This window comes from Acomys russatus, chromosome 13 (genome assembly GCF_903995435.1).
Source record: "Acomys russatus chromosome 13, mAcoRus1.1, whole genome shotgun sequence".
Classification (NCBI taxonomy): Eukaryota; Metazoa; Chordata; class Mammalia; order Rodentia; family Muridae; genus Acomys; species Acomys russatus.
In genome coordinates, this window is record NC_067149.1 from 19,878,384 (window position 1) to 19,897,672 (window position 19,289).

Sequence of the window (19,289 nt, forward strand, 5' to 3'; positions counted from 1 at the left end):
AGTAGTAAATTTTGAAGATCTGCCCAAACATGAGGTATTGTCCATCTGAACAAACAGTGCTTCCCATGGCCTTTAATTTACTCATCAGAGATGATACTCAGCCATTGCTGCCCCATGCTGTGAGCAAAGCTCACCTGTGCTGAACACACACCACCACCACCACCTCCAGAAATGAGGAAGCCACCTTGGCTTATCGCAGAAGCACAGGCTTTCTGTTGTTTAAGGAAAGAAAGCACAGCGGGTGCCCCTGTCACTTAGCTTTCTATGGAGCTCAGGTTGGGCAAGTACTTCCCTATGACACATTCAGATGTCTTGTGCTCATCCTCGGGCTGCTCATTCAGCTGTGAGAGTAGAGGTTTCCATGCGCCAGGCCTGAGCAGGATGCGCCCCGCCTCTGTTATTGGAAGCCAAACAAAGAGACACTGCCAAACACAAAGGCCTGTTTTATAGATAACACTTTCTCGGTTTTAAGTTGCTGAAAAGTAATTGGGTACTTTATTAGTAGTGACAGATTTCTTGGACACACCTCAGGCATCCTGGGGTTAAGCTATTGCTGTAGAATCTCATCAGCTCTGGAGCCTGTCAGAAAATCAAGGTGGGCAGAGCTTAGGCTTGTTCAGTAACAGCCTGGGCCGCAGGTAGCAGTAGGACCCTGGAGGCAGGCGGTGTTCCTGTAGAGTCCTGTTGCAGCACCAGGTGAGGTTGTTAAGCTGGGGATAGGTATTGGCTTACTCTGCTTCTGGGAAACTTAAGAGTTGAACACAGTCCCACCAGACAAGTGGCTGCTTGTATTCACAACCCCAGGCTTGAGGCCAACAGCTTGTCCTCCAGCAATGCTGAATGTGTGAAGATTAAATGACACCAGGCCTGCAGTGCAGGCAAAAGAGGCAGTGGTACTTTGGAGAGGCAAGCTGTGCACACTATCCCACAATACTGCGGTTCCCACAGCTCAGCAATGCTTACCTCCCTTTCACCCTTCAACTGTCTTCTGCTACCATGTTCCTGAGACTGTCAGATGCAGGCACCTAGCCAGGCATCAGTTTACATGGAAAACACCAAGAAATGAAGCCTACGAGGCCCAATGTTTTCAACTCCTGCAGGCCTGTTACTCCTTCTCACAGAGCATGCCAGTTCTTATTTTCTTGGCTGATGCTTAAGTTTCGTGGGTGTGGACACAGCATGCCCCACTGTGGTTTCTGATATTGATTACCCCTGAGGGATTCTTTTCTTGGTGTCCTTCCCACCCACTTATTATGCCATGGAGATCCAGGGTGAGGTGTTGACAGGAGTTCCCTGTTGTCCTTCATGGGTTGGGAAAGTTCCCATGGAGGATCTTGCAATGTCGTGGAGTCAGATAACAGAGCCTCAAAACGTGCCTGTGCCACGTGCCAGCTGGGCAGATGGAGTATGGAGTACCCTAAGGCCAGTTGTAAGGAGTAAAAAACAGCTACAGGAACAGCCCAGGAGGCCCCCGGAATTGTCTCCAAGTTGGAAGCATCACTAAGAAGTCATGTCACAGTGGGCTGAAGTCACTTCTCTATCTGCTTTACTCTGGCTGCTCTCCACATCTCTTGAGTAGTTTTGAGGAGAATCTGGCTTTGAAATAATTTGATTCAAAACTTTGCAAGGGCCAAGAAAAATGGCTCAATGCTTGCCAAGTACACATGAGGATCTAAGGTCCGATTCCCAGTGCCCATGTGAAAAGGCAGGTATGGTGGAGCATACCTGCAAAGCCAGCCCTGGGAAGATCACCAGAGCTTGCTGGCTAGCTAGTCTTGCTGAATCAGTAAGCCCTGGGTTTGGTGAGAGACCCTGTCTCAAAAAATAAGGTGGAGAATGATCAAACATCAACCTCTGGCCTCTCCGAGCATACCCAAATGCTCATGTGCACACACATGAACACATACACCAGAGAGGAAGGAAGAAATGTCTACCTTGTGCCAGAATCTTACCAGAGGACTCAGGACCATGGGCCTGCAGGAAGGGAGAGGATAAGAAGACGGAAGAAGGCAGCATCCTCGGGGAGTCTTTCTCAGGAGGGTGTAGTCTCTGTGGGGATTTGACGGAGCAGTGAGAATGATGTTTATTTTCCTGGCTGAAGGTTCAGCAAGGAGGCCAATGCTGGAGAACTCTGAGTCAGGTTGGGCACTCAGAGAAAACCTGGTGTCATTCAGTACTTTGATTGCCCAAGCCTGGGGAGTGAAAGAGACTTGCCTAGAACATAGTACCCAACTAATAAGTGGTAACAGGGCATGAGCAGCCCTGAGGGCTATGATCCCTTCTAGTCACACGCCACCTGTCTCATCTCCTGTTTGCCTTTGATAAGATTCTTCCTTTTGAGTGAGTGGCTGCCGTTTGGGCTAAATGAGACCTGGTCTTTCATCCATGCTCACTAAGAAGTAAATGCCTCATGGAGAAAGCAGGTGGGTCACAAACCTGCCAGTCTTTGCTCTGTCACCAACATACTTTGCGGATTTGGAAAGCTTCTCCCCGTTCCTGGGTTTCACTTGCTCACATGAGGAGAAACACAGAGTACTAAGAGAATTCACCTAAACGTACATACCTTTTTTCCTTCTCCAATTAAATGTATTGTTTTAGCTGGTACATAAAAGCTAAACATTGGGTCTTGGTATTGGAGTGCTTGTAATCTCAGCACTCAGGGCTAGGGCAGGAGGATCACAAGTTCTAGGCCAGCCTGGAGCTGTGAATTGAGATCTTGTTTCAAAAGACAAGAACATAAAAATATGCACATACTAGTAAATGGATACTAGGTGGTCGCAAAGTGTGTTTGCATTGGGTAGGACCTAGATCAGTATAAATGCTTATCTCCACAAACATGTATTTTAAAATAATTAAATTTAGCTTATTTATGGTGAAAACTTACAAGTCTTTTCTTGTAGCTTTTGAAATACACAGCTATCACCACAGCCTGTGGTAGCATACTCTTTAAGTTTCCCAGGGTCAGCCAAGAGCATGTTTTAACACCAGGGGGTGCTACACTCTTCCCTATCGTGCTTCAACGTGTCTTGGTTCACTGTCAACATATTAGATAGCAAACTCTGTGCCATTTATTTCCCTAAATCCAAACTATGTGAAAATTCAACCACAAATTCCAGAAGCAGAGGACAGACAACATCATGCAGTTCCAGGAGACAGTGGTGGCCCCTATGATGCTGAGCTGGAACTGCCACCAAGAGCACCCACAGTCTAGGCAAGATGGTTTTCATCAGCACACTCATCCTAGATGTCGCTTGGGTGGCTGAGCTGAGCTATTGTCAGGCCCAAGGCCAGACTCTGCCATCTCATTTGTGCTGAGTCCTCCCAGCCGAAGAGCACTCTTATTGATTGTACAAGTTAGAGGGATTGGAAGGTACTTGAGAGGCATCATTTGTGTGTTACAAGGTAAGGATGCAGACGAGGAGGCAAGAAACCTTGCATTTACAACTAGCTGAACACTAGACTCAGTCGTCAGATCCTGTTATTCATAAGAAAGGAGCTGGCCAAGTGCTCTGCCACTGAACACATCCCAGCCCTCACTCATATCTTCTGCTCTTTTTCCTTTATGGCTTTTCCAGCCTGAGAACTGTGAGAAACTAGGTTAGATCAAAGGTAGTTGTGCTCAGGGTTTGGGGACTGTGTGAGTGGGTGAAGCTCTCCTTCACAGGGTCCTCCGTCCTGCCCTCCTTGGTTCTTAGCAATGATTTCCTCAGCTCAGTTGTCAGGCTTGAAGAGAAATGAGCAGAATCAGCTCTCTGAACAAGGACACCTAACAACATCACAAGATGATGACATCACCATCAGCTCCAGCCCAGCAAAAACCCAGAGCTCGAATAACCAAGGGAAGGGCAGGTCATCCTCACGGCAGGGTGACAGAGCTGGTGCCAGACTCTGCTACCTATCAGGGCCTGGGAGTGTTGCTGAAAGCTACCCAGGAGCAGCAACTCATACCTGCCTCTGCTTAGCCAGTGCTCTCACAAGCTCAGAACAGTAAAATCTCACCAACAGGGATCCCTGCCCCCACCTTTTCCTAGAAGAATGGTTAGCAACTGCCAGAATCAAAATAGATGTGAATGGAATCGTGTGGCAAGACTCATGTTTAATTCAAACCCCCTCTATTTCATGATGCCCTGTGGAGGGCAGAGCTGTTGGAACTGCCATTGCAGAGGGTCTCAAGCCAGCCAGCTTGTCTCTCTGTTTCTGTCATGGTGTATGTCAAATAACCATGTCTTTAGAGCCCAGATGCCTTACTTTGTAGGTGAGCCATATGTATAACTTCACATAAGGAATTGTTCTGTTAAAGCAATTGTTGTCCCAAACTTTTATTTATTCCATGTGCTTTGGTGGCATGCATCCACATACTCACATGTGTGTAACACACACACACACACACACACACACACACAGCATAAGATAAAATGTACCATCTTACCAATGTGTAAGGGTACAGTTTGGTCATAGTAAACATTCACACTGTTGTAAATGACTGAAGATTCCCCTAGCTGCCAAGTCCCTGCTCCATAACACAGTGCTTTATTACTCCATCTAGACTTCTTTTTCAAAGGTTTCAAAACCATGGGCAGTACCCAAAATATGAGGTGAAGACTGTGGAGCATGGTTAACCTTCATTACAGCCACAAAGTTTTGGGGAGAACTGCCAAGCTTAGTAGGTAGAAAGAAGGATGGCCTTTGATTGACTGAAGTGAAGACACTCCCATCAGGTGGTCCAGTTCACAATCTACCCCCAGGCTCCCCAACCCACTGGCACTGCGTCTGATTCATGGCCTATCTCACTCACCTCCTACCCCTCCACCCCCATCCCTGGCCTATCTCACTCTCCTCCCTCAGCCCAACTGCACTGGCTACTTTGTTATTCCTCACAAAGGCAAGGTTCAGTGCCTCCTAAATCCCTTCCCACTGGAACCTATCTCCTCTTAGAATCATTTCCAGTCATGCTGGGCAACAGCACCACTTGCCAGGCTCATAAAACTCTTAATGGCCAGCATATCCTACACCAGCTAAGTAAAGGTTCTGGGGCCTTCTGGGTTGATACTTAAACACAAACCAAAAAATAAATAAGTAAGTAAAGCATCTCCCTTAAGAAGTCTAGTGTGTAAGCGTTTTTAAGAACCAATGTCCTGGATGAGTGTTTCTCAAACTGCAATCCCAGGTCAACAGCAGTAGCAGCAGCAACAGCAGCAGCAGCATGAGTTGGAAACACAAATTCTTGGCTCAGCGGTAGAGCATTTGCCTAGCATGCACAAGACCCTTAGAACAATAGCAAAGCAAGTTTTCAGTCCCTATTTCAAAGGTACCAAAGGAGCAACTTTGGGTACAGGGCCAGGAGTGTGCATATTGACAAGCCCTGAAGTGGCATGCACACCAGATTCTGGGAAGTACTGGCTTCCATTCTTAGTGCTCAGGATGTCTTTGGGGCCAGGAGCAGCAGAATGCCTGCAGCTGTCAGAGTGCAGATCCCAGTGCCACCCCCGCTAGCAAATATGACCTGTTGGATCAAAACCTGTACTTCAGCCGTCCTCAGTGACTCATGCATGTTAAGAATTAAGATGTCTCCGAGCCCTGTCCCAAGGGACTCGGAAGCCATGAAACACTGGGAGCAGAGCCTAACCTGCCTGGGTCTTCACATCTTAATTGCACACTGAAAGGATCAGCAGGCTTGCTAGAGAAAAAGCTCAGGCTAGGGCTGAGGTGAGGAAAGAACCAGATGATCTTGAAACAAGGTGACAGAGAGCAGAGGAAAGCCTGAGGATTTAGCTCAGTCAGCAAAGTGCATGCCCCTGCAAGCACTAAGACTTAAATCTGATTCCCCGGACCCACTCTAAAAAGCTGGGCATGGTGGCATGCACTTGTAATCCTAGTGATGGGTATATGGAAACCGGTGGATCCCTAGGGCTCATTGGTGAACCAATATAACCTATTTGGGGAGAGCTCGGCCTGTGAAGGAATGTCTCAAAAATAGATGAGCAGGCAGTACTTGAGGATACCACCTGAGGTTCATTTTCTGACCTCTCCACACCCACCCATGTGTGCATACACACAAACACACAAAGCAAGGAAACACTTCAACACGGGATGATGTCAGAGAGACACAGAAGCTAATTAAAAGTTTTATATTTTTTTAATTGTGTATGTATGTGTGCATGCGTGTGTAGGTACAGTATCCACTGCTGCCAGAGGAGGGCATCAGGCACACTGGAACTAGAGTTACAGATATTTGTGAGCTGCCTGTGGGTGCTGAGAACCAAACCCTGGTCCTCTAGAAAAGAAGCCAGGACTCTTAATTGCTGAGCCATCCCCCCAGCCTCAGAAGCCATTGGTCTGATTTGAGATGAGTCTGATTGTAGAAATGTAGACTATTAATAAGGTAAAATTTTGTGATTTTTGTAGGAATATAAATGATTATAGAAATAAGTGGGAATGAAAGAAAAGCCCCTCCCTACAGTAAAACACCAACTTCTGGAGTATAGATAGATTCAGTGTATTTCATAGCTCCCAAAACCCACATGGGTGAAGGTTTGGCCCTCAGACTGAGGTGCCATTGGGTGGCAGTAGGAACCCTAGGAGGCGAGGCCCAGGGGAAAGAGCCTAGTAGATTGAGAGCATGATGTTGGGACCTGGCCCATTCCTCTGCTTGCCTTCCACCATGAAGCAAACAGTTTGTCTGTGCCACATGTTTCTTCCATGAGATCATATCTTACGATAGGCTCAAAGCAATGGGGCCAAGTGACCATGGACTACCACTTCTGAAGCCATCGGCTAAAATTAGCCTCTCTTCTCAGATATTTTGTCATGTGACAGAAAGCTGACTAACAACAAGGAGAAGCAAAGATAAAAGCAACTGCCTATGAAGGGCAAAATAAATTAGGGCTCAAATATGTACGTGTGTGGTAAAAATGCCACCTCTTGCTCAGCATGGTGGTACATGCCTGTAATCCCTGTACTCAGGGAGGCAAGAGCAGGTCAATCTCTGTGAGTTCAAGGCCAGCCTGGTCTACACAGTGAGTCCAGGACAGCCAAGGCTGCACAAAGAAACCTTGTCTCCAAGAACAAAACAAAACAAAACAAAAAAAAAAAAAAAAAAAAAAACAAAATGCCACCTCTTCTCCCAACAGATGACATTACCAAGAAGACACATCGATGTCATAGTAGATCAGCTGGGTGGAGTCCTCTCTAACCACACAAAGCTATCAGCACAAACGAACACCATGTGCCTCCTGCTACCACACACTGGAGATTCCATGTCACTTTGGTGGTCTTCCTTCCAAAGCAGGCATAACCTCAACTGAATCCTCAGGAACTGTCAATCAAACCCAAGTGAGAAGATTTCACATGAGAGGGACGGATGTGCTGTGTGATCTTGGGCCTGGAAAAGGGTGTAGCTTTAAAAGGCCATTGTTAAAGCAATTGACAAAAGGTGAACATGGGTTGTATATTAGATATGGACTAGAGGGGGGAGGTTCTTATTCCTAAAAGACACACACCAAAGTATTGGGGACAGGGCAGTATGTTTGCACTATGTACTTACAGGAGTTCTGAGAAAAGGGGCACAGTATATCAGGCATAATACACCTTGTATAGAGAGGAACAAGAACAGAGCAAAACATAAACACCTGGTGAATCTAGACGAGGTGATGCCTGGCTTACTTCCCTGTTGCTGTAATTGACTCTGGATCACAGTACCAGGCTTCAGTCCATCACTGTGGGGAAGTCATAGCAGCAGGAGACAGCTGGACACATCCTACCCACAGAGCTTCCTGTCTGCTCCGCTCACTTTCTCCATTCTATACAGCTATCTCAGCCCAGGGAATGGTGCCACCCGCAGTGGGCAGGTCTTCCCACTTTGATTAAGTTAATCAAGATAATCTCCCTGCAGCATGCAGGACCTGACTCCCAGGTGAGTCTAGACCTCAAGTTGACAATTGAGAAGAACCATCACCTTGTTCTGTAAGTTTGTAGTCATAGAAAAATGCATTCTCTTCTCCTCGGCAAAACAAAAGAGAGGAGGCAGAAAGAGGGCTCTATGGTTACGAGCACTGGCTGCTCTTCCAGGAGACCCGGATTCAATTCCCAGCACCCACATGGCAGCTCACAACTGTCTGTAACTCCAGTACCAGAGGATCTGGCACCCTCACATAGACATATATTCAGGCAAAAAAAAAAAAAAAAACCAAACACCTATGTACATTAAACAAACAAACAAACAAACAAATTGGAGAACAAACACCAAAGACAGAACTTGAAGAAGCAGAGGCTTGGAGTGCTAGCTTCTAACTAGTGGTGGCTCTGTTTTCAACCACTTCAATCTCCACCCTGTAACACCTCTACAGAGAGGTCCTACCTGGTCACTCACCCAGCCTGTCACCCCACTCCCCATCACCTGTTTTCTCTTTACATGCAATTTATTCCCCCCCCCCCCCCCGTGTGTGTGTGTGTGTGTGTGTGTGTGTGTGTGTGTGTGTGTGTGTGTGTGTGTAGAATAACTCACAGGAGTCAAGTAACTTGTCTTCTTTTTCCACCGTGTGTGTTCTAGGGATCAAAGCCGGGTTCTTAGGCTTGGTAGCGAGCACCTTTTCTGCTGAGCCATGTTGCCCGCCCACATCACCTGTTTTCTTACTCTCCCAGCACTCTGTGTTGTAAACCATTCCTGTTTATATATATCTGTCTCCTTGTTTAGGGTCCCCTCCCGCCAGAATGTAAACTTCCTAAGCGTGGAGAATGTTTCTGTCTGATGCGCCCTTCAGACCGCAGGCGCCTCATTGGTATATGTGAAACGGATGAATGAAGAACCAGTTTCCCCATCTGCAGGACAAACAGCGCCAGGTCCAACAGCCAGGCTCCTTCCTGGTCTGACAGTGAAGTGAGGAATCTGAGGACATGAGTGCTTCAGTAGAGTCATGGGGACCTCTCTATGCCACCCAGGCCTGCTCAGTAGCTCCTCCTGCCTTGGCCTCCAAGCACATAAAGGCACATGCCACCATGCCTGGCTTGGGCCTCAGCTTTAATTCTTCCTTTCTTGAATAAGTCTCACCCTGATCCTACAGTCCTTCTGACAACAATGAACTCAGCTCATTGGATGAGCTGATAGGTACTGAGCACCTGTTATCAGCGGGGGACTGAGAACCCAGGGTCTGGTCCCCAAAGATCTTGCCACGTTAGCAGGAGTTTGACTGAGAAAAAACTAATACTTAGTATAGTTGCCTCACTGGGCCAGTGTCACACAGCTGAGCTGGGAAGTTCCCCAACTCTCTGCACTGCAGGGGACATGGTTCCAAAATGAGTAAAACTGTGGAACCAAGTGCTGCTCCAGTCCTGGTGGCTCCCTTCTGAGCTTCCACGCCCATCAGTGTCTCACGACCTCAGCCTTCATCGTCCACGTACCCTTCCCGCAGAGAGACAGATGTGCCAGATCTCAGCCCTTTCTGGTTGTGTTTCTCATTGTCCCACAGCCTCTGGCTTCCACTTTCTTTAGATAAACCAGAGGCTGCTCTGCTTCAGTGGGCAAAAGTCAAGTGCAACTCAAGAAGTAATCTAAGCTGGAGATGCTATCAAATAACCTTGCCCTTGTGTGTGTGGGGGGGGGGGGCGGGGAGACAACAAAAAGGAAAAACAAAATAACAAAACAAAACCCCACTTCACAAAATGCCTCCTGAAGAAACTGAGCGTGAAGAATTGAAACAATGTAAGAGAACAGGCCATTTCTTTAAAAGATACTTTTTTTTCTCCTCAGCTCATTGACCCTGTTCCTCCCTGGAAGCTTGAAAGCTTTCTCTGCCAATTAATCGCTACACTCATTACCAGCCCCCACCCCGCTTATAATCCGCAGCCTCCAAAGCAAGGACCACAGTTAGCAAGACAAATGTTTGTCTTGGAAGATCAATTACCACACTGGGAGGTCTGAGATTCCTGGGGTTTAGTGCATGCCTTGCCTTTGACTTGCTGGGTGACCTTCGGCTCTCTGCAGGGGTGTCTGAGACTGCACAAGGAGCCATGTCCTGAGATTGCTCTGAGTTCCCCTCTAGAAAGTCAAAGAGGGTACTTGGCCAAGGATATGATTTATCTATGCCCATAAATGCTTCTCGCCCTCCTTCTGGAAGCCAGCTAATTATGTTAAGAATTGAAAATGCATTTTCTGTGGGCATGTGAGGGACAGTCTTTACAGGAATGTGTGGCATCGGGTGTGTGAATAAACGAGACACATTAACAAAGTTTTGTTATTCTAGAGAGAAAACTGTCAGGGCTCCATTTTTTTTTTTAAATGGCTACAAAGTTCAGAGCTGAGGAAAGAGAGAGAAGAACACAGCATTATTGTTGGAAGTCCTGCCCACAGACGGCTCCCTAGAGGAGCAGCTTTTTCCATACTGTACAATGCCAGTGTTTCCAAGGGAGCCAGGACAGTGGCTGACGGGAAGACCCACCTTCTACCAAGTCTCCTGACCTCAGGCTGTGAAGGAGCAAACTGGCAGGAGATGCAATACAGTTCAAGTAGGTAAGATCCTCCAGTCTTGGTTCAGTGGTCCTCAACTCTTGATGCCACACATTCAACTGAAAGACACCATGCCTCACTGTAGCAGGGCATGAGGACAAAGGACTTGGAGCATGGGAAAGTCACAGATTTTGAGATTCAAATCACAGGAAGAAAGTATGGCGCATTCTCCCTCTCTCTCTCTCTCTCTCTCTCTCTCTCTCTCTCTCTCTCTCTCCACACACACACACACACACACACACACACACACAAGAATGAAGATCATAGAGATGTTTCAGTCCAGTTTCTGCTACTATTACAGAATTCTACAGACTGGGTAATTTATAAACCAAAAGTCTGTCTCCTATTCCAAACTGGAAAATTCTAAATCATGGAGGCAGCATCTGGTAAGGGGATTCTTGATGAGTTATCACAAGGTGGACAATGAGCACGACCAAAATGGAAAAGCAAGAGACCTCTAACAGGTCCATCCTGTGAGAACTAACCCACACTCATAACTTTAACATCAATTCCTGCCACTTTTTTTTTTTTTTAAAGATTTATTTATTAGGAATACAATGTTCAGCCTGCATGTACACCTGCAGGCCAGAAGAGGGCACCAGATAACATTATAGATGGTTGTGAGTCACCATGTGGTTTCTTGGAATTGAACTCAGGATCTTTGGAAGAACAGCCAGTGCTCTTAACCTCTGAGCCACCTCTTTAGCCCCTCTGCCACCTTTTAAAGATCCTGGTTCTCCATCTTCTATGGTAGCTCGCAAATGTTCACATGAGTGAGTTTTGACAGACACTCAGATGATAGCAGAAGGATACCCTCTATGCATTTGAGCAAATATCTCTCACCAGGCAGGGAGGGCTGGGTGAAAAGAATTCTGGTGACCTCTAAGATCTTCTGGCTATAGCTTTCAGCCATAAGAGGCCTCTTGACAGATGGGTAATGGATGAACCCAGTGTGAGCAACCCAAAGAGGGTGAGCACAGTGGTAGACACTGAGGCTGCTGCTGAGCTGGGTGTGGTGACGTCTGTAATCCCAGCACTCAGGAAGCTGCTGAGGCAGTGAGTTTGAGGTTAGTCCAGGCTGCAGAGTAAGACCCTGTCTCAAAAAAAAAAAAAATGAAAAAAGAGAGAGAAAAGAAGATGAATTTATACTTTTTCCCATGACATTTTAAATACTCGACAAAATAAGACAGTATGGAAGGTGCAGCAAACAAGCATCAATCACAATTTTTATGGTTGGTCATGAGGGTTGCTAAGGAATTAGTTTTCTTCCCTGGCATCTGCAAGGAGAGGGCTGTTAGTTCATTTTGCTTTTTATCTTTCCCAGGAACAACATACAGCATAGCAGCAGGCATTGATTTTCTGTGTCTGCAGTCTTTAAGGCACTTTGTTATGGGCTACATAGTCGAAGAACAAGAAGAAGAAGAAGAAGAAGAAGAAGAAGGAGAAGGAGAAGGAGAAGGAGAAGAAGGAGAAGAAGGAGAAGAAGGAGAGGAAGAAGAAGAAGAAGAAGAAGAAGAAGAAGAAGAAGAGGAAGAAGAAGAAGAAGAAGAAGGAGAAGAAGAAGGAAAGAGGAAGTCACAGACAGCGCAGACATACTGCAGTACTGCCCAGCACAACCAGGCCGTGGAGACCCATTACAGCAAAGGACTGCCCAATCTGGCTCAGGTTCATTGACTGGCTGCTGCTCGAAGCTCTGCTGTCTTGTCCATATGGGGACTTTCATTTCCAGCAAGTAGCCTTCTGTAAATTGCAACTGAACTTCATTCAAACTTTATTAACCACAGCAGCTCCGTAGCTCAGAATCCTGGATGCACTTTTTGAATCTCACAATCTTAAGTCAAAACAATACCCTCTCAGAGTGGAGAGCTGGCTCAGTGGTTAAGAGCACCTGCTGAGGGGCCACGTTCAGTTCCCAGCACCTACAAGGAGGCTCACAATTGTCTGTAATTTCAGTTCCAGGGATCCTGAGACTTTCTTTTGTTTTTCTTTGGCATTGTATTAATGTGACACATATACGTACATGCATACAAACACTCATACACATAAACTAAAAGAAAATAAATATGAACAAGCAACAACAATAAAACCCAAATATTGTGAATGAAAACTTCTTATGGACTGGAGAGATGGCTCAGTGGTTAAAGAACACTTTTTGCAGCCGAGCGTGGTGGCGCACCCCTTTAATCCCAGCCCTCAAGAGGCAGGGGCAGGTGGATCGATGTGAGTTTGAGGCCAACCTGATCTACAAAGTAAGTCTAATACAGCCAGGGCTTCACAGAGAAACCTTGTCTTGGAAAAACAAAACAAAAACAAAAACTTTTATTGTTCTTCCAGAGGACTCAAGTTTGGTTCCCAGAACCCACAACAGGTGACTCATAATAGCCTGTAATTCCAGCTCCAGGGGATCCAATGCCCTTTTCTGGACTCTGAGGACACACGTACTCACATGTGTCCCCACTACAACCACCACACATGGCATGCACACATATGTACAGGAAAGAAAGAACTTCTCCAAGTTAACAATCGCCCTACAGATCCTGAACCTAATATTTCCCCAAAGCCTATTCTACAAACACTTCCCAAGACACAGTACCCGGCAAGTTTTCTTTGTCAAGGAAGTGTGGAGACTGCAGTATGCTGCGACTTCCTACCTGAGTCACACCCACAGAAACTAAGGGCCCAAGGCCCACAATGAGGAGCCCATGTTCATGGTACTGGTGGGTATGGGAAAGAGTCACATTTGCCTTTAAAAAAAAAAAAAAAAAAAGCTTCTAAAAATATATGCCTACTGGAAAATAACTTGAAGACTGCCACTCTACTCAGACTCCACCAGGCTCATCCAAGATGTGTGGAGTGACACTGGGAGATGGGAGCTGGAGTCCTGGAGTTGTCCACAGTTAATGGCCAACCTGGGCCTGGAACTCCATGTTTCCAAGCTCTGGGTTCAGTGCTCTTATTAGCAGCCTCTCCCAGCTCATGCTGGCAAAGAGCTATCGGAGAGATAGCCAGGCAATAAAGCGCCTAACAACCCAGGTGTTACACTCTACTAAACAAACTAATTTTAGTTTATTGTGCTGAAAAGATAACTGTGAAACAGGCAACTCTGGTTCCTCCCAGGTGAACGGCCCTCTCCACAGCTGTGGTTTCTTTGAGGCGCAGGAGAGGCAAGGTGGGCTTGTGGGCCTCAGGTCTGAGTCCAGGTGCTGCTTTGAGCTATATGCTCTTGACAACCGACTTGATCTCACAGGATGCCGCTGTCCTGGCCTATGAAAAGGGGATAATACAAGCAATATATATTCATGGCATCACATACTTCAGGGGTTTTATGGCATAATCCCTTCATGGGGACCAAATACAGGGCTGCTTGACTTAGAGTGGACCTTTCCAGAGATGCACTGAAGCTTGGGCTCACAATCTGGGCTGGTTTGAGCAGGCAACCCAGTGTGGATAGGGACACAGCAAAGAGGAGAGAGTACATAGTAAGCTGGGCAAAGATAAGTCGCATGGTGCTGGAGGCGTCGTTGAAAAAGTGAAAGGCTGTGCATGCACACACATGTGTGTGTTCCTCCTGCCTCGGCCTTCTGTGCACTGGGAAACACATGACTTTAATGTGCAGGTATGGGGATGAGAAGATTATTTTAACCAGGACTTTATCTATCTATCCATCAATCCATCCACCCACCCATCCATTCATCCACCCACCCACCCACCTATCTAAGACAGAATCTCACCATGTAGGCGTGGCTGTTCTGGAATTCACTTAGTAGGCCAGGCTGGCCTGGACCTCACAAAGATTGACCTGCCATACAGTGCTGGGATTAAAGGTGTGCACTAGTACCCCACCCCCCCCCCCCCCCGCCGCCAGCTTTAAAACAAAAATCAAAACCCTTGAACACATGACAAAAATAAATAAATAAATAAATAAGTCAGGAGCGCCTGGCGAGATGCCTCAGAGGTTAAGAGCACTGGTTGTTCTTCCAAAGGTCCTGAGTTCGATTCCCAGCAACCATATGGTGGCTCAAAGCTATCTATAATGAGATGTGGTACCCTCTTCTGGCATGCAGGTCTACATTCAGGCAGAACATTGTATACATAATAAATAAATCTTTTTTTTTTAAATCAGGTTCTCAGTACAGGTGTAGCTACATCCAGATGCCCAGGTACCTTGCTTCTCCCTTGCTGTGTTGCTGACTCCCCTGAGACAAGTTATCTGCCCCTGGTGGTATATAATATCTGCAACAGCACTGACTGGCCATCCTGCAGCTTGGCCAACCAGCTCTTTCCCAAAGGTCTGACTATAGTCCTAGGACCAACTGAACCCTGATGGCTCTAGATTAATTGGCCACTATAGATGAAGTTACAAGCAGTTGTGAGCAGCCCACAAAGAATGCTGGGAACTGAACTCAGATCCTCTGCAAGAGCATGGAGCACTCAACCACTGAGCCATCTCTTACATCCCACCCTATTCCTTCCCCTCCTCCTTTTTTTTTTTTTTTTTTTTTTTGTTAAACAAAAGTCTCATGTAGCCTAGGCTAATCTCAAACATGCTATACAGCTGAAATTGACTTCCAATTCTTCTGCCTCTACCTCTGTTTTGTTTTTCTGAGACAAGGTTTCTCTTGTAGTCCTGGCTTCCTGAACTCACTTTGTAGACCAGGCTGGCCTCAAACTCGCAGAGATCCGCCTGCCTCTGCTTCCGGAGGGCTGGAATGAAAGGCATGTGCAACCATACCCAGCCTGCCTCCACCTCTGAAGAGCTGGGGTTACAGGCATGTACCACCACCCTGCTGTTTGGAGACAGTATCTCAAGTCCTGAAGGCTGGCTCTGGACTCCCTTGCAGCCTGAAAGGATCCTGAATGTGGGATCCTCTGCCTCCATCTGCCATGGGGTGGTACTGAAGGTGTTCACCACATCCACCTTATTCTTAATTCATTTGTTGGGAGTTGATTCGCTTTTTCATTTTAGTTCTTTACATATTCCAGATATCAGTCTCTTATAGGGAAGGTGAGTTGCCTATGGTTTCTCCTAGACACAGGTTACCTTTCACTTCTGTCTTTTTGATGCACAAAAGCTTTAATGATGAAGTCCAGCTTGCCTACATTGTTTTTGCTCTCTGCTCTATGTCGTGGTGTCAGGAAATATGGCCAAACCCAAGATGGCACCTTTGTTTAATTGTGTGAGATTTTCAGTTTTAGCCCTTATTGGCTCAGTGGCTAAGAGCAGAGGACCTGGGTTCACTTCCTAGCACACATAGTGACTGACAACCATCCGTAACTCCAATTCCAGGAGATCTGATACACTCTTCTACCTCTGCAGGCACCAGGCATACCTACAGGAAAACACTCATATATATAAATACAAATTGACACAGTTTTAAAAGAAAACAAAAGTCTTGACACCCTTGCTGAAAACCAGTTAGACACAGATGACTGGGTTTGCTGCTGGTCTCTTGAATCTGTCCCATTGACTTACATATCCACCCTCATACCAGTTGCATCCAGTTGTGATTACTGGACTATTGAACTCAGTTTTGACATTTGGAAGTGCGAGCCCTCCAACTACATATACCTTTTCAACATGGCTTTTGCTATTCAGGGTTTCTTGCAGTTCCTCATGAGTTTTAGGATCCATTCATCTGCTTTTTCAAAAACAGGTCATTGGTAGGGACTGCACTTGATCTGTTGATCACTTTGGGAAACACTTTTAAATTCCTTTTTATTGCTCGACTGCCAAAGGTCGAATTTGTGACACAATTCTGAATAGAAGCAGTGGAGGAAAACATCCATGGGTCATGACCTCAGGAGGACAGTCAGTTTTTCACCACTGCATGTCACACTAACTCTGAATTATTCTTATGCACCGTTTATCCTGTTGAAGAATTTCCTTTTTATTACTATTCTGCCAAGTGGGTTTTTTTTTTTAATATGAAAAGGAAGTAGATTTTATCAAGTCCTTTTTCTCAAAATTGAGATGATCATAGTTTTTTAGGTTTTTCTTCTCTCTCTCTCTCTCTCTCTCTCTCTCTCTCTCTCTCTCTCCTGAGACAAGGTTTCTCTGTGTAGCCAAGTCCTAGACTCGCTTTGCAGATCAGGCTGGCCTTGAATTCACAGAGATCCGCCTGCCTCTGCTACCTGAGTGCTGGGATTACAGGTGTGCACCACCACCACCTGGCTTTTTTGTTTGTTTGTTTTTTATTCAAATGTAAATCTAAGATGGGCATTGATGGTACACACCTTTAATCCCAGCACTTGGGAGGCAGAGGCAGGAGGATCTCTGTGAGTTCTAGGCCAGCCTGGTGTACAGAATGAGTTCTAGGACAGCCAAAGCTACACAGAGAAGCTCTGAGTTGAAAAACAAAACAAAACAAAACAAATAAATGTAAATCTATATTCAAATATTAATTAAAATAAATGTGAATATTTTGGGGGGTATTTTTGTTTTTGGTTTTTTGTTGTTTTTTGGTTGAGACAGGGTTTCTCTGTGTAACAGTTCTGTCTATCCTGGACGCACTTTTATAGACCAGGCTGCTCTCGAACTCACAGCGATCTGCCTGCTTCTGCTGGGATTAAAGGCATGCGCCACCCATCGTGATTGTGTTAATACCAGATAGTTCAGAGAATAAGGAAAAGGAAATTACCAGAGTGAGGGAGGGACATTGTGAGTGAATCAGGGTATGAAGATGATATAACAAAAATGGTATAAAATACTGTTTATATGATCGGTCACATGGAGTAGCTTTTGTGTATTGAACTGTCCTTGAATTCCTGAAGAAAATCCTACCTGGTTATGATCCCTTTATGGATATTTGTGGAGGTATTACTACATTTTCACCCAGGAGGATACTAGCCTGCAGTTTCCTTGTGATGTATGAGCCTGGCTTTGGTATCTCGTCAATCCTGCCTTAGAGACGTACACCCTCAGCTTTTGAATGTAAGCTGGCTTATGCTCTTGCTTTCCTCACAATTAAAAGACTTATTTCAGCTGGTCATGTTGGCACATGCCTTTGATCCCGGAGCACTGGAGAGGTAGAGACAGGTGTGAGCTCAGGGCCAGCCTGACTTACAGAGTAAGTTCCAGGACAGTTACACAGAGTTACACAGAGAAACCATGTCTCAAGGAGCAAAAAACAAAAACAAAAAGACTTATTTCATGCTTAATTATGTGTGCATATCTGTGTGTGGTACGTGCAGATGTCCACGTTGGTACGTGCAGATGTCCACGTTGGATCCTAGAGCAGGGGTTACAGGTGGATTGTGCACTGTCACAATGGGTACTGGCACACAAATTCCAATCCTCCACAAGAGCAGGACATCTTGACCCCTGGTTGATAGCAGGGAGAATTTGAACACCACAAAGTTCTGTTGTTTTAATTTAAAACCCCAGATTGTTCTATTTTACCAATAAAGACTCAGGAACCAGATGCTGTGGTGGAAAACCTGCTAGCTTAGAGAGGCAGAGAAAGCACCCAGTTGATGGAAAAGTCCCAAAAGGCACACTAGCTCAGCTGACAGCCCAGGAGGAAAAGGCCAAAAAAAAAAAAAGCCAAGGCCCAAAAAGCCAAAGACCAAGGAACTGAGAAGTCCAAGAGCTAGAGAGCCAAGCTAAATACCCCTAAGCTAAAGAGCTAAAGCGCCAAAGACCCTCTCTACTTCTACACTCTGTCTTAAATACCCCTCAACTCAAAGTCCCTCCTACTCTTTAATCCCTGTCAGCTGGCTTCTTGCTCCACCTCTTGACCTAGGGTTACCTGTATTAACTCCTGTGTACAGTAGCTCTTGCATTAAAGGTGTGTGTAAGGGCTGCCTGAGCCACACCTTAATCACCTGTTCACAATAAACAGAAAGTTCTTGGATTAAAGCTATGTTAAGAGTTTACAGTCTCATGGATCACAATGAGATCAAATCGCCTGCAACAAAGTTCTAATGTTAAGATTCTGCAGGGTTTCCATTTTTCAGTTGTACTTAAGTTTTCTCAGGCTTCTTGTGACCTTTCCATTTTCCAGTTCTAATGAAGTTGATTCTGGAGGCTTCTGCCTGTTCACTGGCCCCTTTTCTAGATGACAGGCTTCTCTGTGGTTCTCCCTCTAGGAGGCTGTCCCTTAAGACATGTGGTATGCGTGTTGCAACTGGTGCTGGGACTGTGAAGAAGCAAAGCAAGAAAGGAGAGATGAACCTGTGATCACTCACTGCAGGAGACCCTGGAAATTTAGGCTCTGAACTAGTAGTCTCCATGTCACTGCACAGCTCATGGGGGCGTGTGTGTGTGTGTGTGTGTGTGTGTGTGTGTGTGTGTGTGTGTGTGTGTGCGCGCGCGCGCGCGCATGCACATGTACTTTGTATATGCAGGAGTGCAAGTACGTGTAGGGGGAGGAGAACCAGGAATATAGGTGTGGTGGCACACCTACTTAATCCCAACACTAGGAAGTCAGAGGCAGGTGGATCACTGTGAGTTTGAGGCCAGCCTGGTCTTCAAAGTGAGTCCAGGACACTCAAGGCTACACAGAGAAACCCTGTCTCGAAAAACCACGGGGGTGGAGGGGGTGGGGGAGGGGAGAGAATCAGAAACACATGAATTTAAGTCTAACCTTGTTAGATTCAGCCAGTTGTGCCAACGTGTGGGGGGGGGGGGGGGCGGGACAATGGAGTCTTGTCATCATGGGAAAATCTGTTAGCTGTGGGATGATAGAGTCAGAGAAGAGCATGCTCAGAATTCAAGGCCCAGTGGGGCTCTTCTGGATGTTTCTCTAGCTGGTGATGACAACTATGGACAAGGAAATAACTGTCATCC